Here is a 15433-nt window from a genome sequence, read left to right on the forward strand (position 1 = left end):
TCAAGACTAGTTAGTAGTATAGGTGTAACCAGATGTAACCAAAATGATTAGTTTGCTATTTTGTAACTAAGCAACATAGAGATAGGAGCGGGGTAGATAATACTTTAATATTGTGTTTGTACACCTATGGCTATGGATATGCTACTATGCCCAAAGACAATTGGACAAGGAATAGTATGGTCATGCTGCTATGTTCCCAGTACAGCCCCAGCCCATCTTGACAACGAGTCGAGGGTGGTTAGAATAATTGGTTTGTGTTAAGGGTGCCAAATCATTGTTAGGGACCATGCACCGTGGAGAAGGGAAGCAAGTTACGTAAGCAAGGTGATATTGCGCATGCCCATAAGAAGGGGTCAACTAAAGGACACACCTGTACGACCACCAGAGACCCCCACGGAAGGCCCTCGGAGCTCAAGGACGCATGCGTAATGACCACGCAAATATGATAATTAGTTCTGGGAAATAGAATGAATATGCATGATCATTCCGGGAAATTTGATGCATATGTATGTAACCGGACAATCTAAGTTTTGGCTGATGTAACCTGCGGTATGCACGCTAGGTGGAGCGATCCCCCGTGCATCTGGCGCCATAATAAAGAATGCCTGCTTCTTAATACTACATTGGTGTTAAGGAGTTTGATTCCTGATTTCGGTGACATAGGGACAACTTTTACCCAAGATAAAAGTAACAGGTGCCCCCCCCAAGCAACCATGTGTACCGTTTGCCCTGGAGGTCACGCCCCCTCTTCTGGTCATGTGGTCTGTTGCGATTGGGTGTCAGGACCAGTTGCCCCTTCCAGTTTAGCCATAAGTACATCGGACCAGGAAGTCCCTTCCCCCTACGTACACAGGGGGCCACTTTTTTTTTTTTTTTTTTTTTTCCAGATGCCATTTTATGACAGGGAGCTGCCATTTTGTTAAACATCAAAACCCATGTGTTTTCATACTGCTCTGTGATTGGCCGACAGCCCTTTCTTGATATCGTCATACCCACGTGTTCTCAGGCAGCCCTGTGATTGGCTGGCAGGACCAGCCACCCCTTTCTGTTTACAGAAGCATGTCAGAAAAGGAAGCCCCCTCTCACTACAGGCAGGGAGGACGCTACTTTTGACAGCGTCATTCCCCATGTGTTTTCGTACTGGTTTGTGATTGGCTGAGGGCTGTTTTTGACACTGTCATACCTACGTGTTCTCAGTTCTCCCTCTGGTTGGCTGCCTGCTTCCTTTGGACCAGGAAATGCTCAGATATAAAAATATATACTTTTATATACAATGTATACAATATATACATATATAGGAATATATATAAAGGAGTGTACAAATACATATATATATATGTATTTTATTTATGTATACATAGTTACACTATTTTTAATGTATCCTTATATATATATATGTGTATCTATATATAGATAGATATATACATTTATAAAGATATAGCGCCATTGGCTGTTGCTGTCAGATGACCCGGACATCAAGTGTCCCTGATAGTCCGCCAGAGCCATGGCATCGCTTACGATCCTGTGTTTGCCATCAGTGATCGGGTGAGTCGCCGCATGGGCGCATTGATGGCTCATCTTTCTTACTGCCTCAGTAAAGTTTGGGTTATAATGTGTTGTCAGACTCCATTACTGTTCGGACCACACTAATTGGCATAGTCGACAGGATGGAGTCTTTCCAACACCTGCTGGAGACTTTAGGAAAGGAGCAAGGTTGGAGCTCTCCCCAATGGGTAGAGGATTGGGTCCGAGATAATTGGACGAACCACCAGGCTATCAGGGATGAATTTGAACAGTGGCATGAGGCCAGCCGTTGCAAACAGGATAAGGGGGCAAAGGTGCCTTGATCGGCCTCCCGAGTTGTGCCCTAGATGCTGCCTGGGCTTAAATTACCGGGCTGCGTAGCGCCCTTGAATGGGGGGAAGAAGCTAAGCAAGAGGACGAGAGGGACGCAGCAGAATTGAAAAGAGCTAAAATCCCAAAGACAAAAAGAAATGCTGTAAATATCTTGGTTGCTCAATGTTTTCTTTTAGTCTCCCTTTCGCAGATAATTTGGCCTAGCTTGCCAGTAAACTTAGATAGCAGAATTGCTAACGAGCTTTCTTTATTTGACCTAATCATTAGAGTAAGAATGCTTTGCCTGTGTTAAATCCTTGGTTAGCTGAGATAGTTGTAATGAAGATAGATAAAAGGAATTCTTCAGGCCCTGTGTCCCTGGAAAGAGCTGATAAGGAGAAACTACACAAGAACCACCTGATTTTGGATATGTAAGGAAAGTATGAGCAAGACAAAGATGGACTGAGCATGCGTAAAGACAAAGTTCAGTCAGCGGTCAGAGTGATGAAGACTACTGACTTCCTCCAACGACCACCAGAGGATCCCTAACGACCACCTAAGGACTTAAGTACGCATGCGTCAGGGACATTTACATATATTAATGAGTTCCAAGAAATCTCATGTTTATATAAATTAATCTTATGAATATGTATATTTTGCAACATATAACCTCTGTGATCTTGCTTGTTTGTCGGAGCACTTGTGGCGGAGCGATCCCCAGTGCTGCCCAGCGCTGCAATAAAGAATACCTGCTTAATAGTCATCCCGACTATTGAGTTCTGATTTCGGCTTTTCACGGAAACAGTTTGGCACCCCAGATGGGACCCGCTCTGCTCGGCTGCAGGACCCGCTGAGAACAGGACTCCCTAGGGTACCCCCGGGATTTCCCGGAGGGACTCCTCGCCTCAATCGGATCACTGCGGGAGCAGACAAGGACCATCTAAAGGAAAAAGGTATTCTTTAAATCTTTTCTGTTTTGGAATTTGGGACCGGTCATTTGGAAGGTTCTCATAAGTCGTAGGAGACGTCCTACGCTGAGCGCCGTATACCAGGCTACTAGTGCCTGAGGGTATACATTTGGTATTTAGTACGTTGGTACAGGCACGGGTTAAGCCTTGTACTTCTGCATGAACGTGCTTTTTGGTATTGGTACACTCATGAAACCCGCATGAGTTTGTACTGTTGGTGGTACGTTGGTACAGGCACGGGTTAAGCCTTGTACTTCTGCAAGAACGTGCCTTTTGGTATTGGTACACTTATGAAACCCGCATGAGTTTGTACTGTTGGTGGTATGGATTTACTGGCACCAAACTCGGATATTGGTTTATTGGTATTGAATTTGGATATATTCGTTAGGCACTGCGAAATCAGCAACTAAGCGTGAATGAGCTGAGTTAACTCTGGTGTGACTGGTGAGTGACTGAAACACAGTGTGACTGCAAAGTGAGTGTGGAAAACCTGGAGACCTGTGCGTCTCATCCTGAAAATGAATGTGAACCGCTTTTCCTTGTGAATTGTTTATTCAATGTGAGAATTGTGGAACGTGGTCAGAGTGGGAGAATAAAGCGCGACAGGTTGAGGTTATTAAAATAATCTGCGGGAGAATAACGGAAGTACAGAATCAATAAGGTAGAATGGGGGGACAGCAAAGTGGTGGTATTGTAAAGAAAAGCCCCCTAGGATGTATCTTAGCACACTGGAAAGAGATAGGGGGACCACCAGGTGGGAGTGTGAATAAGAAAACATTAATCAAATATTGTGATCAGTGGTGGCCCCTGTACAAATTAGAAGATGGTGAAAAATGGCCTTTGAACGGAACTTTGAAGTATAATACTTTGTTGCAACTAATGTTATTTTTGCGGCGGGAAGGAAAATGGGATGAGGTGGTTTATGCAGATATGTTTTTCACTCTGCGGAATCACCCTGAGTGGCAGAAAGAGTGCGGAATTAATTTGGCGCCCCAGGACCCTATGGTCTTGGCGATAGAAAAGGAGAGAAATAAGCAAAATAGGATATTGAAAAGGTGTTGCTCGGCGTGTAGCATTGGACAGAGATGTTTGAAAGTTGGTTCGCAGAATGAAAGGTTAGAGGATTATTTGCCTCCGCTAGAAAGGGAAGGTGATAGAGAAGGAGATGCGGGTGCTGTTGGGAGAGAAGAGCCGGAGATGAGAGAGAGAGAGGAAACAGATATTAGGTTTTCTCCCATAACCACCAGGACCCGAAGCAAAGTGGGACCTGCGATACAGGCTCCCTTAAGACAAGCGATGGGAGCGGGAGGACCTGTTAGAATTAAAGTACCTTTCACTTTAGCAGACTTGGACGGCTGGCGAGTTACTGCAGGGAGTTATCGGGACGACCCTGAGAGGGTTGCTAAAGGATTTGAATTGATTGTGAAAACCCAGGACCCTGACTGGGAGGATGTGGATGCAATGCTGGATGCAGTGTTCAGTGAATCAGAAAAACAGATGATTGTGAGAGCAGCTAGGACTCAGGTGCAGGCTCTGGTGCTGGCTGGGACTCTGCCAGGAACAGTGGATAATCATGTTCCAATTACCAATCCCGGCTGGGACCCTAACCAGACGGGAACCAGGAATTTACTAGTGCGGTACAGGGAATGGATTGCGTACGGAACAAGAAATGCTGTCCCAAAATCAGTAAATTGGTCTAAGCTGTATGAGATAAAACAAGATAAAAAGGAGTCACCTACTGACTTTTTGAATCGGCTAAAGGAAGGAATGCGGAAATATACTCCTTTAGACCCTACCTCTCAAGAAGGTAAAAGTCAGCTAATATTTCTGTTTCTGGGACAGTCGGTGGATGATATTAGAAGGAAATTACAGAAAGTGCAAGGGGCAGATGCAAGGGACTTGGAAAGGTTATTGGAAACTGCTTGGCAAGTGTATCGGAATAGAGATAGTCGAAAGGAAAAACAAATGGGTAAAACAATTGCTAATGCTACAGTAGCTGCTTTGCGCACCGTAGAAGGTCAGATACCCCCTCGGAGCAACAGCAATGAGGGGAGAGGAGTTATGAGAAGTGGTGCAAGTGCCCCACTTAGAGGGAATAGAGGAAATCAACCCCTCTTGAAAGATCAGTGTGCCTATTGTAAACAACTGGGGCACTGGAAAAAAGATTGCCCGAGATTGGGCAAATCGGTGATGGTAGCCAACACGGAAGAAAATTGATGGGGACCAGGGGAATCTTCCCTAGCAGAACCCTTGGTAAAAATTCAGCTAGGGAAGGAAGAAAAACCTGTAGAATTTTTAATAGATACAGGTGCCACATTTTCAGTATTAAATCAGACTTTATTGCCTGTGAGTAAACAAACTGTTAACATTGTGGGAGCAACAGGGCAGGTTGAGAGGGCTTTCTTTCTAAGACCATTGAAATTTAAAATTGGAAAAAGTGTAGGGATTCATAAATTCCTCTACTTGCCTGAAGCTCCTAGACCACTTTTGGGAAGGGACTTATTAGAACAATTGAATGCTGAAATAAGATTTAAAGATGGGGAAATCGAATTTAAAATACCAGAAGAAAACCACATTGAAATTTTAAGTTTGGTTCTCACTGAACCCCAAGTTAGAGAAGAAGAAATTATGCAGGAAATAAAAGACCAGGTATACCCAGGAGTATGGGCCTCGGGAATACCTGGAAAAGCTAAAAATGCGGAATTGGTTGTTGTTAAACTCAAAGAAGGAGCACGACCCATTAGGGTGAAACAATATCCTTTGAAATTGGAAGATAGATGAGGAGTGAAACATATTATAGATGAATTTATAAAATTCGGATTATTGACTGAATGCTCTTCAGAGTACAACACTCCCATTCTGCCTGTCAAAAAGCCTGATGGCAAAACCTACCGATTGGTGCAAGACCTACGAGCAATAAATCGGATAGTTGAAGATTTGCACCCGGTAGTGGCAAACCCATACACTTTATTGACCAGTTTAAAAGAAACCTATGAATGGTTCACAGTACTAGATCTGAAAGATGCATTCTTTTGCCTCACCTTGGCCCCTGAAAGCCGCAACTTTTTTGCCTTTGAGTGGGAAAACCCTGATTCAGGACGGAAAACCCAACTAACCTGGACAGTGTTACCTCAAGGATTTAAGAATAGCCCCACAATTTTTGGAAATCAATTGGCTAAAGAATTAGAGGTCTGGGAAAGGCCTCCAGGAAATGGTACCCTTTTGCAATATGTGGATGATATTCTGATAGCTACGGAAAAAGAAGAAGAATGTAAGGAATGGACTGTGAGTTTGTTAAATTTTCTTGGACTAAGTGGTTATCGAGTATCGTTGCAGAAAGTCCAGATCTTGAAAAAAGAAGTAATCTACTTGGGATTTGTGATTTCTAAAGGACAGAGACAGCTCGGGAATGACCGAAAAGAAGCCATTTGCAGGACCCCAGAACCGACCACAGTAAAAGAGCTGCGAACCTTTCTGGGAATGACAGGTTGGTGTCGATTATGGATTTATAATTATGGACTTTTAGTTAAACCCTTGTACGAACTGTTGAAAAATAGTCAGACACAGTTAACATGGACTGATGAAGCCAAGAGGGCATTCAAAGAATTGAAATTGGAATTAATGAGAGCTCCAGCTTTGGGCCTGCCAGACATAACAAAGCCCTTCTGGTTGTTCTCATATGAGAGACAAGGAGTGGCTTTGGGAATTCTAGCCCAGAGGCTGGGTCCTTATAAACGAGCAGTAGCATATTTTTCCAAACAATTGGATGAGGTGAGTAAAGGATGGCCGGGATGCCTTCGGGCAGTTGCCGCTGTTGTTTTGATCATTCAAGAAGCTCGAAAATTTACCTTGGGACAAAAGATGGTTGTGCATACTTCCCATGCTGTAACTTCCGTTTTGGAACAAAAAGGAGGACATTGGCTGTCACCATCAAGGTTTCTGAAGTATCAAGCAGTCCTGATGGAACAGGACGATATTGAAATCGTTACATCCGCTGTAATTAACCCCGCTTCTTTTCTAAGTAATAAGCAGGAAATGAAGACTGTTGTACATGATTGTATAGAAACCATTGAGACCGTATACGCAAGCAGGCCTGACCTGAAGGATGAGCCACTGGAAGAAGCTGACCACGCTTGGTATACCGATGGGAGTAGTTTTGTAAAGAATGGAGTTCGAATGGCAGGATATGCTGTGACCACCACAGATCAGGTGGTGGAAGCAAAGTCACTCCCTAAAGGCACATCTGCACAACGAGCCGAAATAGTTGCCTTAGTGAGAGCACTGGAGCTTGCCAAAGGACTGCGCGTGAATATATGGACAGATTCAAAATATGCCTTTGGCGTAGTGCATGCTCACGGAGCAATTTGGAAGGAGCGAGGACTCTTAACCGCTCAAGGGAAAGGTATAAAACACGCTGATATAATACTGCGACTTTTAGAAGCTGTGCAACTTCCGTCAGCAGTGGCGATTATGCACTGCAAAGGACATCAGAAAGGTAACACTGACAGGGAAGTGGGAAATAAGTTGGCTGATTATGAAGCAAGGCAAGCAGCGGAACAAGGTGAGATACTAAGTTTAATTCCTGAAAAATCTTAGCCACTACCTGAATCAGCTGAATACGATGAAAAGGATCAGAAGTTAATTACTGACTTAGAGGCTAAAATTGGCCTATCAGGATGGGCAGTGTTAAAAGATAACAGGATAATAATCCCCTTTAGACTACTGTGGGCACTGACAAAGACTGAACATGATAAAACTCACTGGGGAACTGAAGCTCTGTATAACTCTCTCACTAAGCAGATAGTGGCTAGAAATTTGTTTCAAACTGTGAAAAGTGTGGTTGATAGGTGCGAGACATGTTTGAAAAATAACCCAAAGGTAGAAAATCGTGTAAAATTTGGAAGCATAGGCAAAGGAAATGTTCCAGGTCAAAACTGGCAAATAGACTTTTCGGAGCTCCCTAGAAAAGGGGGGTATAGGTATCTGTTGGTGTTAACCGATACCTACTCTGGATGGCCTGAAGCTTTCCCTTGCAGAACAAATAAAGCCCGAGAAGTAACAAAAGTTTTATTAAGAGAAATTATTCCTAGGTTTGGAGTGCCAGAAGTTATCTCCTCTGACAGAGGGCCACACTTCGTGTCACAGGTAGTTCAGCAAGCTAGTAAGTTTTTAGAAATTAATTGGAAATTGCATACAGCCTACCGCCCACAAGCAAGTGGACAGGTAGAGAAAATGAACCATATGATAAAAACACAATTGAGCAAAATTTGTCAGGAAACCAACTTGAGATGGGATCAGGCCCTCCCAATTGCATTATTGAGACTTCGAACTAAACCAAGGACTAAAGAGAAATTGAGTCCCTTTGAGATTTTATATGGGAGACCATTTCAAACCAGATATCGAGGGCAAGATCTCACCCAAGCAGGGGAAATTAGCTTACGGCAATATCTAATAGCATTAGGAAAACAATTACAAGAAGTAAATAAATTAGTGGTATCTACCAGAGCGTGGGGTTTAGATTCTCCGGTGCACTTGTTTAAACCTGGGGATTGGGTTTATGTTAAAAATATTTCAGGTGACCCTCTTGAAGAGAAATGGAGTGGCCCTTTTCAAGTTCTGCTCACAACCTACACTGCAGTTAAGCTTGAGAAGCACGCTGCGTGGATCCACTATTCGAGAATTAAGAAAGCACCTACTGGACCATGGAAATCTCAGCCTACGGGACCAACGTCCGTAAGATTGACCCGAAAGTAGTTTTACTGATGCTGCTATGCGCTTGTTTACTAGTGTGTAAAAGTTTGTGTGAAAAGGATGCTAACAATTTAATGTTAGAGCTCATTCAAGGATTTGGTAAAATGCGAAATTTGACAAGTGTAACTGCTTGCCTCCCAATTCCTCAATCTGCAGGCCAACCTATCCCATGGGGAATCATACCTGTGAATTTGACAATGCTAGAATATTATGACAAAATGACCCAAGATTTGAATAAGGCTGGAGTAAGATACTATTTAGACCAGAAAGGAGACTGCAGGGATAGAGTTTTGAATGTACTACAAGATCCGGTGACCATAGGAAACAAAACTATAATTGCTAAGCCAAGAGGAGGAAAATGTCCTAAAGATTATAGCGAAAAGGACTTTGGCTTTGTATCAGGAGGAGGAACTGCCCTGGGTAAACTAGTAATGTGTATTTTCGATTCAATTCAGGAAGGGAAAAAGGTAAAATCACCTGAATGCGAGAAACTTAGACAGCCTCCCAAAACTTGGGTTAAGCCAGTAGAGGGATTTTGGAAGTATATAGGAAATAACGCCTGGTGCATTGATTGGAGCATAAAGGCAATGTCTGATACTAGTAGGACAAATTGGAGGTGCCCCACAAAGGTAAATCAGTCTTTGATCAATGTTCTCAATTCCACTTTGGAATTACAGCAGAAATGCGCTCAAAATCATTCCCAAGAATGTAGGCAAAAGATTCCTTCTCCTGGCTACACTGTGTGGGTAACATCAGATGGATATTGGACTACTCGATTAAAACTAGGATCAACAGGGAGACAAGTAACCCTAGGACTTCTGACACTCTGCCCGACTTGGAAGCAAAGTCCAATTAAAACCACTTATTGGGGAAAAGTAAAACGAGAACCGGAAGGCGATTCATGGGCAGGACCTACCTCTGCTGTGGAATTCAGCTGGGGAATTCAAAGTTTTTTGTTACCAGGACTAATGGCATTAGAAAATAGAATACTGATAGATAATTTGACTTGGCAAGTAGAAGCACTATCAAGAGCTACCCAGAAAGGGTTTCAAATTATTAACAGGCAGGTTCAAGCAAATACTAAGATGACCATACAGAATAGGTTAGCATTAGATTTACTATTGATTAAAGAACAAGGGGTATGTGGATACTTAAAACTAGATACAGAACATTGCTGTGTCCACATACCCAATGTGACTGATGATTTGCAAAGACAGTTAGATGAGATGAAAAGAGTAGCAAAAGATAGTAAAGCTCTCCGAGAGACTGCAGAAAATAATTGGCTAAATAAAATTCTGCAGACCCTAGGAGGATGGTCACTGAAAGGATGGCTGGCTACATTATTAGAAGGGCTAATTGTTATGATAATAATTGTTATCATCCTTGCCATTTGTGTTGGCTGTGTAAAGCGAATAATTGAAAGAAATATGTGGAAGTAGTAATGACTTTTAATTTAGAACCTTTGTAAAAGAATTTACAAAGTTTAAAGAAAAGGGGGGAATGAAAAGAGCTAAAATCCCAAAGACAAAAAGAAATGCTGTAAATATCTTGGTTGCTCAATGTTTTCTTTTAGTCTCCCTTTCGCAGATAATTTGGCCTAGCTTGCCAGTAAACTTAGATAGCAGAATTGCTAACGAGCTTTCTTTATTTGACCTAATCATTAGAGTAAGAATGCTTTGCCTGTGTTAAATCCTTGGTTAGCTGAGATAGTTGTAATGAAGATAGATAAAAGGAATTCTTCAGGCCCTGTGTCCCTGGAAAGAGCTGATAAGGAGAAACTACACAAGAACCACCTGGTTTTGGATATGCAAGGAAAGTATGAGCAAGACAAAGATGGACTGAGCATGCGTAAAGACAAAGTTCAGTCAGCGGTCAGAGTGATGAAGACTACTGACTTCCTCCAACGACCACCAGAGGATCCCTAACGACCACCTAAGGACTTAAGTACGCATGCGTCAGGGACATTTACATATATTAATGAGTTCCAAGAAATCTCATGTTTATATAAATTAATCTTATGAATATGTATATTTTGCAACATATAACCTCTGTGATCTTGCTTGTTTGTCGGAGCACTTGTGGCGGAGCGATCCCCAGTGCTGCCCAGCGCTGCAATAAAGAATACCTGCTTAATAGTCATCCCGACTATTGAGTTCTGATTTCGGCTTTTCACGGAAACAGAATGGCGATCCAACTGCCTGGCCTCTCAAACCCACGTATCAATATTGGAGCGTAAGTAAGCCCCCTTGGCCCAGTGGGGCCCAGTTCCCTCGAGGCCCGGCGCGATCGTCCTGTTACAACGGTCCAAGTTAGGGCTGCCATCTCCCAAGGCGACGATGATGATGATAACTGGGACGGGGACATTTTTGGCCCCAGACCAGACCCTGACCCCCTTCCGACCCTACAGAGGAAGACACACCTGCCTCTCCATATTCCCCTCCACTCTCCTTATATCTTGTTGTATTTGGTTTACGTGGCAAGGTTTTGGTAGTGGGGGGGGCCGTAGGGGTGGCTTCTGTGAGAAGACATCAGGAGCTGCCCCCGTGTCAGACAGAGCCAGTTTCAGCCAGCTCCAAGATGGACCTGTCGCTGGCCAAAGCTGAGCCAATCATCAGCGACATTGGTAGCGCCTCTGTGATAACATATTTAAGAAAGGGTAAAAAAACCGCTGCGCAGCAGCTGTGAGAAAGAGGAGTGAGAATATGTGAGAGAAACAACTACGTACGCATGTCCACACCACCGCTTCTGTTAAAAGATATTTACTATGCTCCTGGGGAGGTGGGAAGCTTTGGGGGTATAAATCCCCTTTTTGAAGGTGCTAAAAGGAGAATCGCTGTTCTGAACAGATGCTAAGCGGCAACCTGGCTTGCAAGCCAGGATGCTTACAGCTTAAACCAAGTGGCAAGAAAGCACTTTAAAGGAAACGGGATGATTGTGGCAGAGGTAGATGCACAATGGCAGGCAGGCTTAGTGGATATGCAACAGTTTTCCAGAAACAACGATGGTGTTAAGTGCTTCTTAACAGTGATAGACATATTATCCAAGCATGCCTGGGCTATTGGTCTAAAAGGCAAAACAGGTTCTGAAATAGCTGGGGCTTTTAAAACAATTTTTAGTGGGGGGCAGAAGCCTCAGAAATTACAGACTGACCAGGGAAAAGAATTTTTAAACCAGCCTTTAAACAAGCTGTTAAAGCAGTGCAATGTTCATTGTTTTGTTACTAATAATGAAGTAAAAGCCTCTGTCATAGAGTGTTTTAGCAGGACGCTCAAAACCAAGATGTGGAGATATTTTACAGCACGCAACAATTTTTGCTACATTGATGTGTTGTCGGAGTTTATAAAGAGCTATAACCATAGCTTCCACAGAACTATCGGAGCCAGGCCTGTGGACGTGAACCCTTTAAACTCTGCAAGGGTTTGGAAAACCGTATATGTGGCTGTGTTTAAAATTAAAGAACTTGTGCCTCTGCTCAAAAAGGGAGACCACATCAAGGTGTCTAGAACAAAAGACAGATTTGAGAAAGGTTATGAGCAGACTTTCACAGGTGGAATTTTCATAGTAGCTGAAATTGTGAGAAGGGGACAGATACCTGTATACCACTTACTAGACTATGGTCATGAAGCAACTGAGGGGACATTTTACCCTGAAGAACTTAAAAAAGTGAATCCCGATGAGGACAGAATCTACAAAAATGAGAAGACAATTGCTGCAAAAGGGAAAGGAAGAAAGAAACAGCTGATGGTGAAGTGGGGTTGCTGGTCCCAGAAATTTAGCAGCTGGATAGAAGCCTTCCAAGTTCAGGACATCTAGTGGGGGGGGGGGGGGAGAAGGATGGCAGTTTCTACATCATGCTACTCAGCAATGCCAGCGCCAGAATCTTCCCACAAAACACCAGCTCGAACTTTACTGTACAGCTGGTGACGTCCCTGGAGTTCTCAAGGAAGTGGGAGGTGGGGCTGGCAGTACCCGCACAGCTGGAATAACATCAATGAAGACACCATCTTTGAAATAGCGGTGCAGGGTAAGACATGGTAGTATACTTTGGGGAAAGGCTATTATCTGTCCCTCTCCATGTTGATGGAACGTGTGAACCGTCTTATTAACCCCCAAAACAAAGCTTCAGCCATTGACTCTCCAGCAGTGGGCCTGGTCTATGACCCTGTCATAAGGAAAACAAAGCTCAAAATGGATGAAAAGCCTTACACTTTTTCTACTACTGGGGATCTAGCACATATTTTGGGGGCTTCTCTGGATGTTGCTGCTAAGAAATTTCCCTTTGTGGTGGACATCACCGGTGGGTTTAACTCGCTCTACCTCTACACAGACCTTGTAGAGCACCAGCTTGTCAGAGACTTTTTAGTTCCATTATTCTGCTGCATTCTGACTGGCGGTAATAACAACAAGGTCGTTATGGTGACGTATGATAAGTCGCACTATGTGCCCGTAAACTGCCAGCACATCAACACGATCGGCACTGAAATAAAGAACAAGCACATCTCATTTCGCTTTGAGAAAGTGTGAAGCTGCATCTTTGGCCTCTGAATTCTCCGATGTTTTAAGAAACCACACCAAAATGGTAGTGGTAAGAAATTTTGGGGACCCATCCTTGTACATGAATTATTACAGAGCCCAGGCCGACAATGGTCTCCCTGGTTTTCAAGGCAGTCCTGTGAAGAATAGTGCAGGTGTTTAACGTGTTAAGCCACACGTTAAAAGCGCTGTTCAAGATATTGCAAAAAACGTGTTTGGACATGTTTCCAAGTTTCTCATGGACAAGTTGGAAACACCGTCAAATCAGGAGGGTTCAGAACTTGCTTATATCCAAAGAAAAAGCCTTAAAAGAAAGAAATCCATGTCACGCCCCCAAAGGGAAGGCCTGCTTCAGCCCTTTTAAAGAAAAAGGTAGGAGGGCACCAGACAACAGTCTGACCAGGACAAGAAGAAGAAAAAGGACAAGAAGAAGAAAAAGAACAAGAAGTCAGGCCAAACAGTGCAAAAGAAACAGAAAACCCAGAGAAAGAGGTCCCATTCTACCGCTAGAAAAGGAAATCTATTTTAAAAGGGATGGCTTTCATTCATGGATGCTCATAAAAATGTACCAAATCTGAGCTGGATTTGTTTGAAGTGTCCCCAGCACAGACCAGGATTGAGAAAAGCCTGTTTATTGAGGTGCCTCCACTTTCCGCTATTGCAGAGTCTGCACCTCTGGACTTTTTCGTAGCTGTGAATGAGCAAGATTACATAGACCTGAAACCCCCCACACTGCTGTACCTGTGATTAAGGAGGAAATTGCTGACCCTACTCCCAGGCCTTGGCACAGTCATAGCCCAGGAGCAGAAGCCCCTCCCCTACCTGCCTCGAGCACTCACTGGATGCAAGCCTATACTGGGAAACAGTTATGCTCCCTGGGCATCCGGTTTCATAAAAAGCCAGGGGAAGGCTGGGTGTGTTGTAATAATCAAATGTAGATATAGAAATTCACTTAAAGATTGATGCGGTTATAGAAATTCACATAAAGATTGATGCTGCTATAGAAATCCGCTGTAGAGCCCTACCCTATCTCCATAGGAACTTAGACAACGTACCTTTGTCTAATAAGTAGGATGTGGCTGTCGAAAAGCAGAAGTGTAACTGATGTATTACTAGTCTAGTTAGTAAACCATGAAGAACCGCTTGGATCTGCCAAAAAGGTAGGAAACTAGGGGACAGGTAATTCCGGCAGGGGGAGATCGCGACCACCGACTCACGGACCACCTACCCCAATTATACCATCGACTCAAATGATGAGGTTGAAGAACAACAACTAAGTATGCATACTAATTTACATGCTAGGCGAGGAGATTTTAGCCAATCATTTAATAGGAGAATACTGCATATGTATTAGGAAGTTGAATATGTTAATGCTTTGTGTATAAATAACTGTTAATTTGAAAGCTGTGTGTGCTGTCTTGGGACAGGCACCCATATCTGCGCAAATATGCAATAAAATACCTCTGCTCTGTGTGTATATTGGCATTTTGCACACCAGGTAAACGAACCCCGATTTTTGGGACAACAGGTGGAGTGGCTCAGGTGGCTCTGGCGCACTGGGGCAGCTCAAACTTACCTCAATGAGGGGGAAGCGGCTGTCCTGTCCTTTGGACCCGGGGTGCAGTTGCAACCAGTCCCAGGGGCAGGTAATGTTTTCACTCTGTGGGACGCCACCTTGGGCATGGTGTGGGCTCTGCCCTGTGATGAGTGAGAAGGGAAACCCAAATCATGGGCCGCAGTCGAGCAGCTTGAAACTACTGTGGAGCACTCTAGCCATCCACGATTTTCTCGATCAAGCTGGTATCAGAAGGAATCCCCTGGCCCTCCATGGGGGACAGTGCTGCCTGGCCAAAACCATGGCCCCCCCATCTGACGCCCTTGGGTGTAGCGCTACAGCAGCTACAGGGTACTGATGGCGGACCCCCCACATGGACAGAAATTGTCAGACTGGGAGGGGATGAGTGGTCAGTTTTTGATAAGACCCCCACTTCTCGAGTACATGCTGTGGCAATGGCTTCTGTACCCAGCGGTCAGATATGGAGGAATTCTCGCCCAGGCAGAGGACGGGGCACCTCTGCCAGCCAAACAGAGAGAGGCTGCCTCTGGCGGTGAAACAAAATTCGTGGAGACTACCCTTTAAAATCCAAATCTCCCAACAGGTGAATTGGAGTTTCAGAGTGTTCCCGAAATCAAACTCAATAGCAACGGAGTTACTATTAAGCAGGCATCCTTTATTACAGCGCTGGGCAGCACTGGGGATCGCTCCACCATAAGTGCTCCGACAAACAAGCAAGATCACAGAGGTTATATGTTGCAAAATATACATATTCATAAGATTAATTTAT

Source organism: Mycteria americana, assembly GCF_035582795.1.
Source record: "Mycteria americana isolate JAX WOST 10 ecotype Jacksonville Zoo and Gardens chromosome Z unlocalized genomic scaffold, USCA_MyAme_1.0 Scaffold_18, whole genome shotgun sequence".
In the NCBI taxonomy this organism is placed as follows: domain Eukaryota; kingdom Metazoa; phylum Chordata; class Aves; order Ciconiiformes; family Ciconiidae; genus Mycteria; species Mycteria americana.